The 22,052-nt window shown below is 44.2% G+C and overlaps 1 protein-coding gene across 1 annotated transcript in view; it reads left to right on the top strand.

Moving 5' to 3' along the window:
* Positions 1 to 22,052, top strand: part of LOC115135140 (bifunctional heparan sulfate N-deacetylase/N-sulfotransferase 2-like) — a 180,769-nt gene that overhangs the window by 137,923 nt on the left and 20,794 nt on the right.

Below are 22,052 nucleotides of genomic sequence, written 5' to 3'. Positions count from 1 at the left end.
CAAATGTGTGGATATTTTAAAATCCTCCGGAGGTGTAGTGTGGTAGACCTCTCATCATTAGAACCGTTGGGCCTCGAGAGACCCCCCTTCAAGCTAGTGAGGTGTCATTCTGACAGCAACTTTCTAACAGTGTAATTATAATGAACAAAAATATAAACGCAACATATAAAAATGTCAAAGATTTGACTGAGTTACAGTTCATATAAGGAAATCAGTCAATGGAAATAATTTTATTCGGCCCTAATCTATGGATTTCACATGACTGGGAATACAGATATGCGTCTGTTGGTCACACATTCCTTAAAAAATGGTAGGGGCGTGGATCAGAAAGCCAGTCAGTATCTGGTGTGACCACCATTTTCCCACATGCAGCGCAACATACCTCCTTCGCATAGAGTTCATTAGGCCTGGGAAATGTTGTCCCACTTCCCTGCAATGGCTGGAACACGCTGTCGTACACATCGATCGAGAGAATCCTTCTAGTGGTTAGAGCGTTGGACTAGTAACCGGAAGGTTGTAAGTTCAAACCCCCGAGCTGACAAGGTACAAATCTGTCGCTCTGCCTCTGAACAGGCAGTTAACCCACTGTTCGTAGGCCGTCATTGAAAATAAGAATTTGTTCTTAACTGACTTGCCTAGTTAAATAAAAAAATAAAACATGCTCAATGGGTGACATGTCTGGTGAGTATGCAGGCCATGGAAGAACTGGTACATTTTCAGCTTCCAAAAATAGTGTACAGATTCTTGAAACATGAGGTGATGGCGGCGGATGAATACCATGACAATGGGCCTCAGGATCTCATCACGGTATCTCTGTGCATTCAAATTGCCATTGATAAAATGCAATTGTGTTTCATTGTTCGTAGCTTATGCCTGCCCATACCATAACCCCACCGCCACCATGGGGATACTCTGAACGTTGACATCAGCAAACCGACTTGTCATTGTGAGGCCGGTTGGGACGTACTGTCAAATTCTCTAAAACGACATTGGAGGTGGCTTATGGTAGAGAAATTAACATTTTAATTATCTGGCAACAGCTCTGGTATCAGCATACCAATTGCACACTCCGTCAGGACTTGAGACATCTGAGGTGTTGTGTTACAAAACTGCATCTTTTAGTGTCCTTTTATTGTCCCCAGCACAAGATGCACCTGTGTAATGATTATGCTGTTTAATCAGCTTCTTGATATGCCACACCTGTCAGGTTTATGGATTATCTTGGGAAAGGAGAAATCCTCACTAACAGGGATGTAAACAAATTTCTACACGGCATTTGAGAGAAACGCTTTTTGTGCATATGAAACATTTCTCGGATCTTTTATTTGAAACATGGGACCAACACTTTACATGTTGAGTTTATATCTTTGTTCAGTGTAATACGTTGCCTTTGTTGCAACTATGAAACAGAAAGCATATGTGTTGGAACACGGTCACAGCTTAAGTAAAAAATAAAATAGAAAACACCCCAACCACCAAGACTCACGGTCAAATGGGGAAAACATCAGTAGCCTAAACACAATAAGTGCCAAGTGTGCTTGATAAATAGTGAAAATCAGCACAAAAGCCAAAATGGCATAATAATGAATGCGTCCTTATGAGAGCAGTCAAAAATAGTCAATTATTGTCAGCTCGTGCTTACATTGTGTGCGTCCTGGGATCAGTTGGATTTCATTTAGCTGTTATCCCTTGTCGACACACATCTTTGTCACTTTCACTTGCTTGACTCACTTTGACATACCTTCGTTTGGTTGTAGTGCATAATAGTCTCCGGTTTTCTCTCTGTCCCTGTCGGTGTGCTCATTGTACTGGTGACAGAAATGTTCTTTCTTGCCTTGTGAGTTTTGCCTCGTCATTCTCGTCATAAGGTGCCTTATTTGGCGCAGAGGGATGGTGCTCCCTTCTCACTTTGTTCATGGTGCCGACAAGGCTTGTCTTCTTGGTAAGCAACTTGTTCGCCAATGACAGTGAAGTGAAGAAATTGTCCATGGTGACATTTCTCCCCATGCCAACGTAAGTTCCACAAGCCCTGGTTACCACATTCTCTGACACTTGCTCAATTGCCACCCGATGTTTTCCCAGATATGGAAAGGCGTTCAGCATGTACAATTACCCACACTCCCACTGTGGAGCCCACTTCAGCATGTACAATTACCCACACTCCCACTGTGTAGCCCACACTCCCACTGTGTAGCCCACTTCAGCGTGTACAATTACCCACACTCCCACTGTGGAGCCCACTTCAGCATGTACAATTACCCACACTCCCACTGTGTAGCCCACTTCAGCATGTACAATTACCCACACTCCCACTGTGGAGCCCACTTCAGCATGTACAATTACCCACACTCCCACTGTGGAGCCCACTTCAGCATGTACAATTACCCACACTCCCACTGTGTAGCCCACACTCCCACTGTGTAGCCCACTCCCACTGTACAATACCCACACTCCCACTGTGGAGCCCACTTCAGCATGTACAATTACCCACACTCCCACTGTGTAGCCCACTTCAGCGTGTACAATTACCCACACTCCCACTGTGGATCCCACTTCAGCGTGTACAATTACCCACACTCCCACTGTGTAGCCCACTTCAGCATGTACAATTACCCACACTCCCACTGTGTAGCCCACACTCCCACTGTGTAGCCCACTTCAGCATGTACAATTACCCACACTCCCACTGTGGAGCCCACTTCAGCATGTACAATTACCCACACTCCCACTGTGTAGCCCACTTCAGCATGTACAATTACCCACACTCCCACTGTGGAGCCCACTTCAACATGTACAATTACCCACACTCCCACTGTGGAGCCCACTTCAGCATGTACAATTACCCACACTCCCACTGTGGAGCCCACTTCAGCATGTACAATTACCCACACTCCCATTGTGTAGCCCACTTCAGCATGTACAATTACCCACACTCCCACTGTGGAGCCCACTTCAGCATGTACAATTACCCACACTCCCACTGTGTAGCCCACTTCAGCATGTACAATTACCCACACTCCCACTGTGGAGCCCACTTCAGCATGTACAATTACCCACACTCCCACTGTGGAGCCCACTTCAGCATGTACAATTACCCACACTCCCACTGTGGAGCCCACTTCAGCATGTACAATTACCCACACTCCCACTGTGGAGCCCACTTCAGCATGTACAATTACCCACACTCCCACTGTGGAGCCCACTTCAGCATGTACAATTACCCACACTCCCACTGTGTAGCCCACTTCAGCATGTACAATTACCCACACTCCCACTGTGGAGCCCACTTCAGCATGTACAATTACCCACACTCCCACTGTGGAGCCCACTTCAGCATGTACAATTACCCACACTCCCACTGTGGAGCCCACTTCAGCATGTACAATTACCCACACTCCCACTGTGTAGCCCACTTCAGCATGTACAATTACCCACACTCCCACTGTGTAGCCCACTTCAGCATGTACAATTACCCACACTCCCACTATGTAGCCCACTTCAGCATGTACAATTACCCACACTCCCACTGTGTAGCCCACTTCAGCATGTACAATTACCCACACTCCCATTGTGTAGCCCACTTCAGCATGTACAATTACCCACACTCCCATTGTGTAGCCCACTTCAGCATGTACAATTACCCACACTCCCACTGTGTAGCCCACTTCAGCATGTACAATTACCCACACTCCCACTGTGTAGCCCACTTCAGCATGTACAATTACCCACACTCCCACTGTGTAGCCCACTTCAAGTAGGCCAGAGGAGACTGATAAGACTGCTGGGATTCACTGGACTGATATAGGATACATACCATTTTGAGATTTTAGAATGGATCAATACAGTAGAATGGTCCGCCCTGTTCTTCATTCACAGTTGGTGATTACATTATTATACATCGTTCGCTTCCCCCTCGCTCATCAACTCCCCCTTTTCTCCCTCATTATGCTATACTATCATTCATTTCATCTGTTATGTGTGAAATGTCGTTTCTGTATAGTTTAGGTTCAGTTTCAGGGCAACTATCAGGGTGATTATCAGCTGGGCACTGCACTGGGCACTCCCCCAAGAAAATGACATTCCCTCATTTAAACTGCTTGTAACTCCAGTTTGGTTTGTGATGCTAAGATTCTAACAACGGCAGTGTGTAATATAGACCTATTTAGGAAAAGTCAAGGACTGAGGGGGGCATGACTTAAATGGCAGAGTAATACAATTGTTTAATTCAGGAGCAGTCAAAATGCCTGCTTTATTGTTAGAGAGATTTGAGTCCTGTACGTCACAGTAGTGTGGTGTAAAGAGGCCGAGTGTGTTTGACTTTTGTACAGGAGATTGTTTTCTCTCTGTTTTCGCCGGTGTTAAGGTCGCTATGTATCTGGGTCAAAGTCTATGAAGGGGTCAATGTTCCGCGAGGCATTCTAACAAAAGGCAGAAATGTGCATCTTTTTTTCTTACACAGCATATCTGTACTAAATGTAGCTGTTAGTATTCATGGATACAGTGTAGTAGCTAGCTGCTAATATCCATATCCCTGCGTAGGCCTGTTATTGTTGAATTACACTTTGATGAAATTTCAGAGGACTCATTTATGGGAAACATTGAATTTACTGGCCCTAACAAATGTTCTTTTCATCTGCACAGTGGACTGTGTTTGTACTATTAATGTTCTGGTAAATCTATTTGTAGTGTTTCTCTCTGTGTGTCAAAGCTCATGTTTCACGGCATAGCAGATATACATTAGAATGCCCTCTGCGCTCAAGGATGAATATAATGGAATACACACACGTGCAGTTTGTCACTTTTCCCATGTTTTTTTGTCTTGGTTATTTTAGTGCAGCGATGTGGATGTCAAAGTGCCCTGCTGTTGAGAGGGAAAATACATTAAGAGCTTATAGAATTATGGAGATTGTAGCAGTTGTAGCATTCAAAGAGGTACCACTCATTTGATTTGATGTATATTTCTCGACTTTATGCTGGCTGACTGCTGTCCTCTCCTTCTATACTTGGAAGAGCTTTGTGTGTGCCTGTGTGGTTCTGTGTGCCTGTGTGGTTCTGTGTGCCAGTGTGGTTCTGTGTGTCAAGAGTATCTGTGTGTGTACCTGTGTGTGGAGAGTCCAGATGTTTTGTAGCAAGGTTGGCAGCAGCCTGAGATTAGCATGCTGGCCACTGTGGGGAAGATAAATAGCCCTCTGTCATGGTAAAAAAAAAACAACAGTCCCTTTGTCTTTGATGTGCTCCAACTCCCAAATTGCTTTTATCTACCCAGAGCCAGAGAACACGCAACGGCTGGATCTCTTTATTAATCCCCTGCCTACCTGATCGCGTTGCCTCTGCCTGCCTGCCCGCCCGCCTGCCTGCCCGCCCGCCTGCCTGCGCTCGCTGTGTCTGTAGCCAAGGGAGACTAAAATACCCAGTATATTCAGGTGAAGAAATGGAGCTTAAGATTATATAGAATTGTTAATGGCTGTTAGTGTTGTTTTCCTATTGTTAGCTCTGTTTGTCAAGTCTAACGACCTGGGCTAAGTAGACTCTTACCAGCCCTTAAAAATAAACACTTCATATTTCCTATTTTCACCTATGTTCTTCCATTCTCCATGGATCTCTCAAGCGTCGACTGCCTCTATAATATTGTAATTTCATTGCTTAACTGCGTGAACAGCACTGGTGGAAAAGGGTAAGGCGCATAAGAGCAGCTGCACTAAAAACTCAGCTCTGCTCAGCCTTCCCCAAAGACATGTAAATGCTTAAGTGAGTGGCTTGTGTTGTCTGCCCTAGCAGTGTAATGGCTGTGTGTAAATAGGTCACCTGAAGTGGTAGTCTTCTGCTCTTGATTCAAAATTAATCTTGATAAATATGCTGTTTTTCTTATAAAGAAAGGACTACGGTCGGCCTTCCATGCACCTATAATAAACCTCCGTATTGATGGTGCTTGTGTGAAGTACATCAGTCTGTGCTTTCATTCAGTAATGTGATGAAAAGCCTTTGAGTGAGCAATGCCGTCACCTCATTACGAAAGCCAGAGATGGTCAGCACTTCTGTCAGCGAGAAGAAACATGATGACAAATGTGTCAGTCATTACACGCCAGTGACCCTCAAGGTCCCATCTCAAGGGCGAGATGTGAGATGTGACATCTCTGTTTCTGTAACACTATAATTAACCCCTGACCTCGACCAAACAGGAAGCCAGAGAAAGCCCTCAGGGCGAGTTTTCTCACAGTAATGGAGGGTCCTGATGTGATTGACGGCTCACTAGTCAGTCCGAGCGGTCAGGCTTGTGTTTGACTATTCCCATTAGCTGGGAATAGTCAGCTTTTGGCAGATGAAAAAAATAAAATGTGGAAATGCCGATAAATCAAATTAATCGTCCGAGTGAAGAAATTATAAAATTCCATTGCTAAATAAATGCTTTTTAGGCTTCGTTGGTGGAAATACCAGTCTATGTAAATACATTTGACTGGTCACACTTATCGGCCTATAGGTTAATTTGCGTAATTTTGTGGAATTAAATTGGCACGTGTACAATATATTAGTTTTGTAGTAGCTTACAGCATCTCATACAGCACATGCATAGGCAACGGAAGGCAGGCTTCATCAGCGCATCACACACCACTTTGCAATGAGCTGTATGCATTTTAAAAACATATACTTCATTGTTTGAAACTTGAATGTTTTACATGTCTTACCTTGCTTCAAAGTAGCCGAGCCAAAATCCGACCATATCTGTGGAGGCAATTATTTTTTATCAACTTTCTTTCATTGTCCAGTAGCCAAAGGCACAATCCTAGTCATATTATCAACCCATGTTAGTTGTTGCATATTAGATCTCCCCTCTTCCTATATTTAGAACTGATATTTTCATCTGTTACATAAAACTGCCCTCATGTGCAGGGATCTTTTCACAACTGTTTTCCTGCTAATTGCATTATGGAACGAACATTAGCACGTAGCCTACTGCCAGGTGCACATTGCTGCGCTTGTCATTCGAATAAATAATAGTTTGATACTAAGCTACGTGAAATTTCCTAACTTTAAAACCATGACCAGCGAGAGACTGTCAAAGAATACAGTAACGCGCTTGTGTTTTTAGGAGGGTTCATGTTGAAATTTCTTAAAGCACTGTCAACACTGTTTTTATTCAATACTTTTACAATCCATCACGCTTGCTTCTCCCTACTTCCACTTGTGCTACAACCAGCACCGCAGCTGAAATGAATGAGTTGCCAGTAACCAATTGTATCTTTTATATCGAGGAATAGTTCACTTTCTTTGGTCATAGGAACAACAACGTGAATTTGTGCGTAAGGCAGAAATAATGCGGTGCAACTCGAGTGTGGCCATCAGGTGGAAGACAGTGTCCCCCCCTCTGGTCAGTCTCAGCAGAGGGAGGGAAAGAGCAGGGACTGTGAGAGGCGGACCCTCTAATTTCTCTCTCCCTCCCTCTGCTGAGACTGACTATTTAGATGCAGGTACCATCAGTCCAGTCAAATAAAAAAGTGAATTATTTCAATTTATGCTCAGCTGTGCCTCTCAACTAATGCACATGCTGATTAATTGTTATTATTTGAAATGTGAAATATAATATGGTCTGAGATGGACATTATTAGCAGGTTAAGCATTGCCATGCTGTGTGATCTATTAGGCCTACTGCCCAAACTTCATTCCTACACAGCTGTTTTTATTAGAGTAATGTTGAAGTAGTGCACATTGTTTAAGTCATGTTGAAAAATAATTCAGAGTGGTAGATCTTGGCTTTCATTTTAACTCAGAAAAGGTTGGTGACCGCTAAGAGGTGTCGCAATGCAGACTAGGGATATGGTGACCTGTGTAGGTTATTTATATTCTGTGTGTTTCTCTCTCTCCCTCTCTCTTTCTCTCTGTCTCTGTCTGTCTCTCTGTCTCTGTTTTCATTTTGCATTCTCTATTTCTATGTCTCTCCCAGTTGACTCTGTGCTCTGTGGTGCTGTTTGAAGCGGCCACCTGAGCGGAGAAGCACAAAAGCAGCTCTCCTGTGTGGTCCCCTCTCAGCACTACTGTGTGTGTGTGTGTGTGTGTGTGTGTGTGCACAAGCTGTGTGTGTCACTATGTGTGTGCGTTGCTATGTGTGAGCGCTGTAAGTGTTTTGTGTTTGAGCGCTGTGGGCGAGCGAGATGTGTGTGAGCGCTGTGCGTGTGCCAAGAGGAAGGCCTTGAACCCTCGCAGCCCCCCAACTCTGAGAGCTAATTAAGGGATGTTTCCTGCGCCCTGTCTGCTCGGCCCTCTGAATGAGCCTGTTCCTCTATGCACACCTACATACTGCCTGGTGTCTCTCTGTGGCTGCTCTGCTCACTGGCCTTCAGCTAGAGCCACACAGCTTCTCACCATCACTCATCCTTAGCTACATACACCCCATGAACAAAAACACTCTCTTACAGATTAAGGCCCCATAGCAAATCAGCTTCTGTTTGTGTGTGCATGTGCATGCAACTTCAGTGCATGTGGATTCCTCTTTTGTCTTTTTGTGTGTCCCCCCGGGTCTGTGCATGTGGGGTCCTCCAGGACTTTTTGTGTGCACGGTAGAATTGATTTGGGAATGAATTGAGAATGCTGGCAAGAGGCTGGGGAACGAAAGAGGAGAAAGGGAGGCCCTCTAATAAAAGATGGTGAGGGAGAAACAGAAAAGATAGCCTGGGAGAAATTGTTCCAAATACATTTTAATTGGTAAGAAGGGAATCCCTTGTTTTGGGAGTTGGAGTGGGAGTGCCTCAAACCTATTCAAAGAAAGAAAAGGCTAGCGACACAAACACTTTTACTACACTCTCACACATACCAACCAGTTATATGGAGCCTCAGCGATTGATTGGCCAGCTGTGAAAGACCATTCTTGCGTCCTGTGCATGGAGGCGAGAGGGAGCTGTGAGTCATGAACAGTGTGAGGACTCCATAGGGGGGAGGGGGGTGTAAATGTGTGTCAGCGGGGGTGGTTGGGGATGGTAGCACTTCTCGCCTTCCTAGGGGTACGAGTCATAGGAAGGGAGTGGGTGTACTGTACGGTACACTTGCCTGAACAGAGAAAGAGCCGGTGTAAATAGTCTGTTTTCTTTGTGGACCTCTAATAGCGCTGGGCCTCAGGAAGCAGTGTGTGACTGTCCCCGACCAATTAAAAAGCTCCCAAACACCTCTCTGAGCGGAGTCGTGTGGCAGGAGCAAGAGGTGATCGATTTATCTGTAAGGTGTTGAGATCGCTGGACCGTATCTCTGCCCCCAGAGCCCCCCGAGACACTGTCCTCTACTGTAGCGCCTCCCTCACTCTTCTCCCTTTTCTCACTTGCTGCCTTTCGGGCGCATTCAGGCAGAGTTTTTGTATCCGTCTGCGAAGAATTGAGTCCATTGTTTTACTAAGGAAGTCACATGTTGACAGACGTCTCTCTACTATTTTAACGTGTCTCTTTTGCACTGTCGGTTACATTTCGGGATATTATTTTTGATGATATATCGTATTGTTTTGACTATGGCAATATTTTTGCTCTAGTTGGTGGTACCTGCACCAAAACTCCAGTAGTTGTCCTCCATAGCTTGTTCTATATCTTTTTAAATAGGGAGCCAATATGCTTTCGCCACTTTTATTTACATGACTGATCAAAACTATTTTTTTCTCGTGGCTCTCTCTTGTCCCTCTGCAGCAGACATATGGTGAGCAATATGTTTGGAATATCGAATCGCAATAAAATTGCAGAATCGAAATCGTGAGAATCGCAATATATATCTTATCGGCACCTACAGTGCCTTGCGAAAGTATTCGGCCCCCTTGAACTTTGCGACCTTTTGCCACATTTCAGGCTTCAAACATAAAGATATAAAACTGTATTTTTTTGTGAAGAATCAACAACAAGTGGGACACAATCATGAAGTGGAACGACATTTATTGGATATTTCAAACTTTTTTAACAAATCGAAAACTGAAAAATTGGGCGTGCAAAATTATTCAGCCCCTTTACTTTCAGTGCAGCAAACTCTCTCCAGAAGTTCAGTGAGGATCTCTGAATGATCCAATGTTGACCTAAATGACTAATGATGATAAATACAATCCACCTGTGTGTAATCAAGTCTCCGTATAAATGCACCTGCACTGTGATAGTCTCAGAGGTCCGTTAACCTCTTGCTTCTACTTGGGACGCTTGCGTCCCAACTAGAGCTCTGGAAATGCAAATGTGCTACGCTAAATGCTAATAGTATTAGTTAAAACTCAAAAGTTCATTAAAATACACATGCAGGGTATCGAATTAAAGCTACACTCGTTGTGAATCCAGGCAACAAGTCAGATTTTTAAAATGCTTTTCGGCGACAGCATGAGAAGCTATTATCTGATAGCATGCACCAATACACTACAACACAAAAGCACAGCAGGGGACGTAAACAAAATAATTAGCATTTCGGCGTTACACAAACCGCACAATAAAATAGAAAACAGTCATTACCTTTCACCATCTTCTTTGTTGGCACTCCTAGATGTCCCATAAACACTATTGGGTCTTTATTTCGATTAAATCGGGCCATATAAAGCCAAGATATCGTTATATGTAGACTGTGTGATAAACAAAAAAACAGCGATTTCACAACGTAACGTCATTTTTTAAATTCAAAAAGTAGACGATAAACTTTCACAAAACACTTCGAAATACGTTTGTAATGCTACTTTAGGTATTAGTAAACGTTAATAAGCGATAAAAATCATCCGTAGGCGATGTAAAAATCATTAGCTGTCGTCTTGGAAAAATTTCACGAGAGAGCTCTTCCAGAATGATCTGGGCGGAGACTGGAGGTAAGTGGTGCCCTGTTTCGGTTCAACCAAGAATCAAAGATGATTCAATTCACAAGACTCTAGACAACATGGGGATGCTGTGGGAGTTGAATGCTCAGTCTTATCTAATTCGGCTCACTGTGAACAATTGCTGGAAGTGGCGCAAGGATATTTATTTCCATTTTCTGTGATCAGGTTTTCCTGCGCTTTCCGATGTAACGCACGTTATGTTATAGCCACAGTCGTGATTTAACCAGTTTTAAAAACGTCCGAGGGTTTCCTATCCACACATTCTAACCATATGAACGTACTATATTCCTGGCATGAGTAGCAGGGCGCTGAAATGTTGCGCGATTTTTAACAAAATGTTCAAAAAAGTAGAGGGTAGGAGCAACTGGTTAAAAGCGCAGAGAGCATCATGAAGAACAAGGAACACACCAGGCAGGTCCGAGATACTGTTGTGAAGAAGTTTAAAGCCGGATTTGGATACAAAAAGATTTCCCAAGCTTTAAACATCCCAAGGAGCACTGTGCAAGCGATAATATTGAAATGGAAGGAGTATCAGACCACTGCAAATCTACCAAGACCTGGCCGTCCCTCTAAACTTTCAGCTCATACAAGGAGAAGACTGATCAGAGATGCAGCCAAGAGCCCCATGATCACTCTGGATGAACTGCAGAGATCTACAGCTGAGGTGGGAGACTCTGTCCATAGGACAACAATCAGTTGGCCAAATCTGGCCTTTATGGAAGAGTGGCAAGAAGAAAGCCATTTCTTAAAGATATCCATAAAAAGTGTAGTTTAAAGATTGCCACAAGCCACCTGGGAGACACACCAAACATGTGGAAGAAGGTGCTCTGGTCAGATGAAACCAAAATTGAACTTTTTGGCAACAATGCAAAACGTTATGTTTGGCGTAAAAGCAACACAGCTCATCACCCTGAACACACCATCCCCACTGTCAAACATGGTGGTGGCAGCATCATGGTTTGGGCCTGCTTTTCTTCAGCAGGGACAGGGAAGATGGTTAAAATTGATGGGAAGATGGATGGAGCCAAATACAGGACCATTCTGGGAGAAAACCTGATGGAGTCTGCAAAAGACCTGAGACTGGGACAGAGATTTGTCTTCCAACAAGACAATGATCCAAAACATAAAGCAAAATCTACAATGGAATGGTTAAAAAATAAACATATCCAGGTGTTAGAATGGCCAAGTCAAAGTCCAGACCTGAATCCAATCGAGAATCTGTGGAAAGAACTGAAAACTGCTGTTCACAAATGCTCTCCATCCAACCTCACTGAGCTCGAGCTGTTTTGCAAGGAGGAATGGGAAAAAATGTCAGTCTCTCGATGTGCAAAACTGATAGAGACATACCCCAAGCGACTTACAGCTGTAATCGCAGCAAAAAGTGGCGCTACAAAGTATTAACTTAAGGGGGCTGAATAATTTTGCACGCCCAATTTTTCAGTTTTGTTAAAAACGTTTGAAATATCCAATAAATGTCGTTCCACTTCATGATTGTGTCCCACTTATTGTTGATTCTTCACAAAAAAATACAGTTTTATATCTTTATGTTTGAAGCCTGAAATGTGGCAAAAGGTCGCAAAGTTCAAGGGGGCCGAATACTTTCGCAAGGCACTGTAAGTATCGTGAGGTCCCTGGCAATACCCAGCTCTACTTTACATTGCCGGGCCTTTGTCCTCCCCTCAGTGATCTGGACCCTCTAACCTCTCTGTTATCCCTTCCTAGGGGAGAGGGGATGTGGTCCCAAAGGGTTGTCCACTGTGTGTTGCTGCAGATGCTAATGCCATATCACTAGTGTCAGTCACCATACTGTACACTCTCACAGGCAGCCATAGACCCCTAGACACATCCTAGGTTGTCTTTGGTGTCTGTGGGGTAAACGGCTCATAGATCTGCGTACCTAAGAGGAACTTCTACCCAGAAATTCGAACTCCTAAGTCAGGAGACAAGCTCCACCCCCCAACCAATGTGTCTTGAATGCAGAAAACATTGAGGGGGACCGAATGAAAGGAAGCAGCAGAAGAGAAGTGGTCAGAGGTGACGATACAGTAGTAAGTGGACAGAGAGGGATTGAGTGGGAAGCAGCCTGAGATGTGTGGCCAATAGAGAACAGTCCCGTCCAAGCAGAGCTCTGCTGGCTGCTGTTAAGCCTGCAGCCATTGATTAAGACCGCTAATCAGATGAATGAGATGAAGGCATTGAGGAGGACAAGCTGAATCTAATGCTGTGGGAGAGATGAGATGAGGATGCCGTGCTCTGCTTTGGCCCCCCCAGGAGGTAGCGTGTGCATGTCTCGTGTGAGATTCCAGGGTGACATCCGAGACAGTCTGCCACAGCCTGAGAGCAACATCGCCCATGCTATACCACGGTATACACAGCACGGTATCTACAAACACACTACGCTCACACTAAATGCTAACTATTCTAACGTCGGTTCACACACAGTACAGAAACTGATTATTATCATCATGATAATGCACAGACTACAGTACATACTTCAACACATCCAGGACACAGACTACAGTACATACTTCAACACATCCAGGACACAGACTACAGTACATACTTCAACACATCCAGGACACAGACTACAGTACATACTTCAACACATCCAGGACACAGGCACACTTGTGTAACCGATCATGCAATTATCCACACAATGCAAGCATATTACAATGCACCAATAGTCATAACACACACACACACTGTCTGGCTATGTGTTTTGGAGTAGAAGGCAGGGCTAGGAAGAGGAGGTTGAGTCAGACAGCAGTGCTGAGGCAGGTGGCTACGTAGGGGACAGCGGGGTGCCCTGTAACCCTGTGTTCTGGAGCAGCCAAAGGCAACCTATCGATCCAGCCGCATACTGGGACCAGTGGACCAAGTCGAGAGGGGCCTGGAAGTGTGACCGCTGACCGCCACTCTACCCCCCCACCTCCTGGCCGTCCCAGGGGCTTGGTGGGGGTTGCTGGGAGGGGTTAGGGGTCAGGCCCTCCCTCCTCTAGCAGTCCTAAATTACTCTGTAGCCCTGCTCATCTGGGTCACTGCTTCCCACACTGGAAGGGAACTGGGAACACAGTGTACAATACTATTGCCTCAAGACTGTAGCCTCTCAGCTTCTACATGCACTCACTCATGCAGACATAGACAGCGGTAGATCTAGAGACACACAGAGATTTAATTGCATTGGCAGGAAGAGCCTGTTTTATTCACTCTGACTATTGATGTATAGTGAGCTTGGGAGATGGAGGGGGAACGAGAGGCACACAGCTGCTCTCTGAAATACACAAATGTAGAACACACCTGGGACATGAACAGTATGCATATTTGCACACACACACACACACACACTCATTCATTCATTCATTCATTCATACTGTATACACACACACTCCCAACAGGCGCACTTCAGAACACCACACACTGACAGTGTTGACCCGGCCGCTTTCCCGTTTGGATTATAGCCTTGGCCTGCTCTCTGAGACCACACTGCTTCCTCAGTACTGACTGCCAGACAAAGACAGACACACTGCAACCAGGGCGTCCTTCTCACCACTATGCCAAGGCCAATGGCAATGCCCACAACCCTACGTTTCATCTTCAACCAAACCCCAGTGACTATACATGAGGCTTTATCTACTCATCTCCTGCATAAGGTCATTTCGTTTATTTCCTCCTTGATTCCTATTTTGGCTTCCACTGCGTTATTATTGTCGAGGAGATGAAATGGGCTATTTATGATTAGTGTGGTGGTAGTAGTAGTCGTTTTTGAAGGTCTGTGATTACATTGCTCTCTGTATGCACAGTTGATTCAGCCCTAATCCAGTTTCCCCCAGACCGTGTTTGCTGGAGGCTGTTGTTGAAAACGTGGCAGCAGAGGGCCTAGCCACAAGTCAGGGTCAGGGATGTCATTAAAAGGTGACTCCTGCCAGACAGGTGGTCATGTTAACCCCCTCCCTTTCAAATGTTGATATACTCACGCACATTCGCGTTTGTGTGTACACACACAGTGGGTGGCCTTGTGTGGCTCCTCCACCGGCCGTGCAGATGCAGGGGTTTATTATATAAACACCCAATGGCGTTGCGTGTGGGAATGGAACGCGGCAGCGGTAGAAGCAACACAGCAGAATGCTATAGAATAACAATACCACACACTCCCTGTGTTTGACTGCTGGGATTCCCTGAGCCTAATTCTTAACAAATGTGCTTTCTCAGCTGGCGCTTGTATTGGTTCAATCCAATTACTGTATATATGAATGGACAAAGCCATCGATCACGTGGCACCATTCTTCCCTATTTTAAGACTCAATAGCGCATTGAAGCCAAGTGAAGTCAGTTAAGATGGCGTTTCACGGAGACATAACGTGCTCAGTTCGAGCTACTCTAGGAAGTAACGTTGCAGGCTAGCTCAGTGCTGGCCAGAAGACTTTTAAATGGCTAACAACTACTGCTCTCCCTCTCCTACAGACCATCCACAGGTCTCTACCCACTCGGACACAACCAACGCTGCTGCTAAAATGATTATTGATTAGATGTGTTACTCCATTCCACTGCTGTCATTGATTATTGATTTTATTACCATTACTAGTTTATCTATTCGTCCTGCTACTGGTCATTAGCACTGTTTACAATGTATATATTACCATTACTATATTACTGCTACCAGTAACCTTTCAGCCCAGTTTACATGCATATCCTTCTACCAGTCACTTTTTTTTTTTATCTATAAAGCCACCGACCTCAAGGATCCTGTTTTCGGCTTACAATGTCTGCAGTACTGCGGACAGCCTTGAACTTTCATGGCTTCAATGAGAGGGGGCAGTCATTCTCCCCTGGTTCAATCTCCCCCTCATCACTCCGGGGCTGCTCTCTCCCTGCCAGGTTAAATATACTCCTGATCCCCCCCTCCACTGTTTCCTCCTTATCTCCAGCCGGCTGCCCTTGTTTGCATGGCATCCCTCCATGGAGAGATTACTGGGGCCCCATGGTTTTGACGTAGCACACCGGGTAACAGTGTAAATATTGTGACATGTTTTTTTTCCCCAAGCCGACCGGCACGTCAAGGCTACCACCTGTGGGCCCGCTGCGACGCTCTCTTTCTCCTCTGTCAGAACGCCAGTGCTCCACTGTGCTGCAACGGATGGCCTGCCTAATGAAGTGCCATCTTTAATCTTTAAATATTTATTCTGCTTTAATGAGGGAGATATTCTTTGAATATTTTTCACTCTGGAGGTTCTCCTCCGAGGGAACGAGCAGTCTTTGTGTGTCCTCTCTTCCCCTCAACCTAGACCCTGGTTTCAGACTTAATGTAGATATTTTTAGCCGTCCATCTGACGAACAAAGCCATGCCCGTCGATGCTGTGTGCTTGCATTGCTTTCCAGGAACTGTCAAGCTATTACGTTAAATGACAGGACAGAGAGACCGTTTCTTACATGAATTTGCTAGCCAAAGATAATCAAGTGAAACTAAGTCACCGTACATGGAAAGAACTCAACAAAAGCTTACTCCTCTTCTGCTTCCCTTCTATGAAAAGAGCTTCCTCATCTATCTGTTACCGTCTGCCTGTCTATCAGGCTGAAATGGGAAATGAATTTGACTATAACAGTTTTGTCTCACACAGCAATCCGTGTTATGATCTAGTCATAAATCCAGTGGAGCGTTGTTAGTCAGGAAGTGATAATGATCCGAGTGTTGGAGCGTTGTGCAGGCAGTTCAGTTAGTGGCTTTTCAACTATCATTTCCTTTAGATGATGACCTTGGCTGTTTTATTACCGTGCTCTCATTGTGAATATATTGTAGTTGAACATTAGCTGAGGTTTATGGTCAGTTCATTTACAAGTGATAGGTACTCCTTTTTTTTCATCTTTTTTTTAAGCTACCAGGGATGACCACTTTTTTACTTTCATGGGCTTAGTAGCACCCTTGGGGCAGGTTTCCCAGACACAGACTAAGCCTTGATCTAAAAAGCATGCTCAATGGAAAATCTCTATTGCAATTGTCCTTTAGTACAGGACCAGGTATAAACTGTATCTGGAAAGCCGTCCCAGTTTTAACGTCCCTAAGTTTAAACGATCATCTACTACCATCGACTCCTTGCCTGGCCTCCAGTTAAGAAAATATATCCACAGTGGTTAAAGCCAGACAACAAACTCCATGGCAACGAAAGAGAAAACAACTGACATTTCTTAGAATATATACCCAGTGAAAAGCGGGGTTTATCTTTGTCCAGAACACTCCATTGAGGTATAGTGCTGAGTGATTAACCTACAATGACTTTTTTTTTTAAACAGCTAATTGACCAAATGTTGGTTCACTTATTATAATTGTACTTTGTTCGTCTTTTTTCTGAGCTCAATGCGCAGCAGATTCTTTGGAGATATATCAAATCAAGCCTGAACTGTGCGATGTAGTAGGGAGTTGTAGTTTCCAACAGGCCAATATTCCACACAGTGGAAAACAGTGGAAAACGTGGTAATTAACTACAATGACCGTAATCCATTGCAAGCCTACCTGTCCAGTCTGTGTTTATTTTATGCCTGCTATGTAAAAGAGACAGAAGTGAATTGATTGTTGGTATTCAGCAGTCATGAAAGTATGTCTTATTTACTTGAAAGAACTACTAAAATAGTGACTTTGTCAGACAGCATAGGCAGCAGCTCTAGAAATGACTTGGAATTAAATCATGAAGTCATTAAATAATTTAATATCCACAACTGAAATATTTGATTAAAGTAAAGTAATGAATGATTGTTAATAAGTGATAAGCAGTAATGGGCAGGCACTACCTTCATGGGACTTTTATGAATTGTTTTATTCTGTGTTACAGCATTCGACCCACATAATGCATAGAGCATTTAAACGGCCACAACCAGTAGAAATCCACTTTTTCGACCTGAAAGACAATGGCCAGATCTTACCCATGATGTTGCACAACGATGCAAGTCAATAAGTCATCCTTTTAGTCAAAGTATCATATACTTGAAGTGCCAAATCCTAATGTGTGACCGCCGATGTTTCCGTGAGTCTTACATGTCTTTTCCTACGAGATGACGTGCAAATTATTTTCCGCTTACATTTCGTTTCATGGCTGGGTTTTATTTCAATGTTACCGCCCACCAGCATGGCAATGTTTATTAATCACAAGTTCCTCCTATTCACCAGTCGTCTGAGAGCCAAACAGCTTTTCTCTGTAGCCTACACTTGGGATTCCACTAGATTTAACAGCCACAAAGTAATTTTAAAAAGTGTCTCGTACAAATTAATGAAAACAAAAAATTAATTTAAGGTTAGCGTTAGGCTAAGGTTAGCAGTGTGATTAGGGCGATTAAGGTGAGAGTTAGATTTAAAATCTGATTTTAAACGTGGTTTATGACTTTGTGACTGTTAACTAGTGACGACTTGGCCACCTTGCCATGGAGCAAATTAAAATAGGTGCTCATTTTCAACCGTTCCATTGATCCTAAAGAGAAATCTCCACCCATGCCGGGCACCGGGCCATGCAAAACGAACTCGCCCATTGCTGCAATACACGCTCCAAACCATTCAATATTTATATACATGCTCCAAACCTAGCCATATTACCGGAGCTTGTATTCTTTCTATTTCTGTGGCGGATTTTCATTGATACAGCAAATGGCTGTGTAATTTAGATAATACATTGATATGGTATATAGCTGTGTAATTTAGATAATGCATTGATATGGTATATAGCTAGCTAGCTTGCTGAAATGAGAGAACAAAGGATATAGATATTTGATCATGTCCGTGTGCATGCCCAAATAATAATGACGCCTAATGAATCCTACACAGTTTCACTGGAATTATCAAACGGCAAGAGTCAGGAAAACGTCAACCCTCAACATTACAACAGCTGGTATAGGCAGGGTTTAGAGTCAGGAAAACGTCAACCCTCAACATTACAACAGCTGGTATAGGCAGGGTTTAGAGTCAGGAAAACGTCAACCCTCAACATTACAACAGCTGGTATAGGCAGGGTTTAGAGTCAGGAAAACGTCAACCCTCAACATTACAACAGCTGGTATAGGCAGGGTTTAGAGTCAGGAAAACGTCAACCCTCAGCATTACAACAGCTGGTATAGGCAGGGTTTAGAGTCAGGAAAACATCAACCCTCAACATTACAACAGCTGGTATAGGCAGGGTTTAGAGTCAGGAAAACGTCAACCCTCAACATTACAACAGCTGGTATAGGCAGGGTTTAGAGTCAGGAAAACGTCAACCCTCAACATTACAACAGCTGGTATAGGCAGGGTTTAGAGTCAGGAAAACGCCAACCCTCAACATTACAACAGCTGGTATAGGCAGGGTTTAGAGTCAGGAAAACGCAACCCTCAACATTACAACAGCTGGTATAGGCAGGGTTTAGAGTCAGGAAAACGTCAACCCTCAACATTACAACAGCTGGTATAGGCAGGGTTTAGAGTCAGGAAAACGTCAACCCTCAACATTACAACAGCTGGTATAGGCAGGGTTTAGAGTCAGGAAAACGTCAACCCTCAACATTACAACAGCTGGTATAGGCAGGGTTTAGAGTCAGGAAAACGTCAACCCTCAACATTACAACAGCTGGTATAGGCAGGGTTTAGAGTCAGGAAAATGTCAACCCTCAACATTACAACAGCTGGTATAGGCAGGGTTTAGCGGAGACTCCTCCTCTCTCTGCTAGTCTTTCTGAAATGATTTTCCCCTGGCATAGCATGCTAGCTAGTTACACGAACAGCTGTCAGTCAGTGTCCTGTTTGTTGTTATTTCTCTGTTATATGTGGAAATCACCACAACAAACATTGGGTGGCAGCGTAGCCTAGTGGTTAGAGCGTTGGACAAGTAACCAAAAGGTTGCAAGATCGAATCCCCGAGCTGACAAGGTACAAATCTGTCGTTCTGCGCCCCCCCCCCCCCCCCCCCCCACTGTTCCTAGGCCGTCATTGAAATTAAGAATTTCTTAACTGACTTGCCTCATAAAATTTAAAAAAGTCCCACCCCAATTCCTAAATATTAGCAGTCTTCGAGGTGTAACCTAAACGAGAATTTCCGCTCTTGGACAGGAATTACTCAAATAGGTGCAGCAACTTCCTCTGAGGTGGGCCTTTTTAATGGAAAATAATGAATACAATCGTAAACGGGGATTATTTAAATAATCGAACCGAAACCAAATTGACCTCAAAAAGCGCTAATCGCTCAGCACTACTGTGGTATGAGGTCCATCTACCCTAGAATTAATTCATAATCAGCTACACAAACACTCACAGCTTTCATGTACACTGGGAGAAACTGACAGATCTGTTGCTCTTGTCTTTGCTGAACAACCTTGTTCCGAGATCACTCGTCAGCAAGGAACAAACGTGCGGAGAAATACAACAGACCCTTCTGCCTGCTTGTTTCCTGTTGGGTGACAGCGCTGCTCAGCCTACCCGGTGTGCTGTTCTGTTGCAACCCCTTGGGGAGACGTATGGATAGAGAGAAGAGGGGCCATTGCCTCCCGGAATTTAATGGTCAGCATTCCGCTGCTTGGGCTTTTGGGTGCGTGACCCCCGGGGTCTGAAGAGAGGAGGGTTGAAAAGTGCGAGAACTTCATGTTTTCCTTTCTTCCCTTTGTTCCATCTGCTTTTTTGGTTCAGAAAGCAAACACAGCGGTTGTCGCCCCTCTTGGTATTCCAGTAGACGGACAAGCATCTGATCAACTCAACAGGCTTCTGGATCCAATCGACCAGCTTGGAAGTCCGTACTTTTGGCAGGATGAATTACACACACATATACAGTTTCTCTCAATGAAGCTGACTCGATTCATACAAGTAGCGTAAGATTTAGAATGGAGATAATTTAAGCTAAACATTAATGTTCACCTATCCAGTCAAATTAGTTCATTGTTTAATCCAGAGTCTCCAAGAGCAGCAACCTCCCACCAACACTTCCTGTTGCACTCAGTCTTGCCATTGGTCCTCACATAATGCAGTTTGAGGCTTAGCGCTTCTGACCTTTCTCTGTTAGAACTCCTCTCTACACCCTCTAGTCGCTGTAAGTGTTGGAGAGGTCATAGTTCAGACTGACCATAAGGTAGCACACCTGTGGGTGAATGAGTAAGCGACCCCTGGGGCCAAAGCAACAGTCCCCTGCCTCTCTCTCCTGTTGCCATCAAAGGAGCCCAGTCACTGTGTGTTACTGCTGCCGGTCTCCCCCTGCTGGTGGGTTCCTGCACTGTATATACTGGCATGGTAGGATGAAGTTGCCTTTCCAGACAATGATCTAAGGTCAGCATTGCATTTTCCCCCAGATAGTTAAAGTTATGATTGGGGGTAGGGTAATCTGATCTTAGACCTGTACCTTAGGTCCTGGGTGGAATGTGAGGCACCAGCAGAAACAACAGCCTTCTACCAGCCCTCTGGTATACCATAGCCTCAGGTCAGGGTTCAGTCGAGTGGAGTGGACAGGATGCATGCTGGTCCTTAAGAGATTAATAAACTCGAGCCCTATTCATTATCATGCAGTCTTGCAGCATTCTTAAACCCTTTCTTTCTGATAAGCTCAGTTATCATCAGATCTGTAATTCCCTCTGCCCTCTGCTTCCCTGTGGTATCTCTCCTCCTCTAGAAGCACATGGCTCCAGCATTGCCAAATATAGACTAAAGAAAATATAATAATTTAACTAACAGTTAATAACAGGGGATCTGTCTGGCAACTGTCTTGTTTGGTCTGTAATGCTCTCTGTGATTGAAGTATTATCAGGGACTTTCCAACCCGGGAACCTATCTGGTCCTGTGATAGAGGTCGTCTGATTCCCCTCATTTCCTCTCTTTATCTACATGCCATTTTATATACTGTATCTTCTATAGTCAGGCTGGAGCCAAATGAAGGAGAGGATTTGAGAGAGAAAGGCTTACCTTTCTTTCAGGGAAAAATCTGTATCTGGGATTTATGTTCCAGATGGGCGCTTGTTTAGGAAGAGGTTGTTAAAAAATATATATATTCCCAATATACTCTCTTGTTCGCTCTTTTACACACACACACCGCGTGCGCACACACACATACACACACACACAGAGTGTACAAAACATTAAGAACACCTTCGTAATATTGACTTGCATCCCATCTTTTGACCTCAGAACAGCCTCAATTTGAGGCTTGGTTCCTTTTAACACTTCAAGATTCCCAGTTAATAAGTTTTCGGTTGTAGTTATTGTAGGACTATTTCTCTCAATACCATTTGTATTTCATATACCTTTGACTATTGGATA

The sequence above is a fragment of the Oncorhynchus nerka genome, linkage group LG10 (genome assembly GCF_034236695.1).
Source record: "Oncorhynchus nerka isolate Pitt River linkage group LG10, Oner_Uvic_2.0, whole genome shotgun sequence".
NCBI classification, from domain to species: Eukaryota; Metazoa; Chordata; class Actinopteri; order Salmoniformes; family Salmonidae; genus Oncorhynchus; species Oncorhynchus nerka.
Note: the sequence above shows the minus strand (reverse complement) of the source record. Positions and strands in the feature narration are given on the sequence as shown.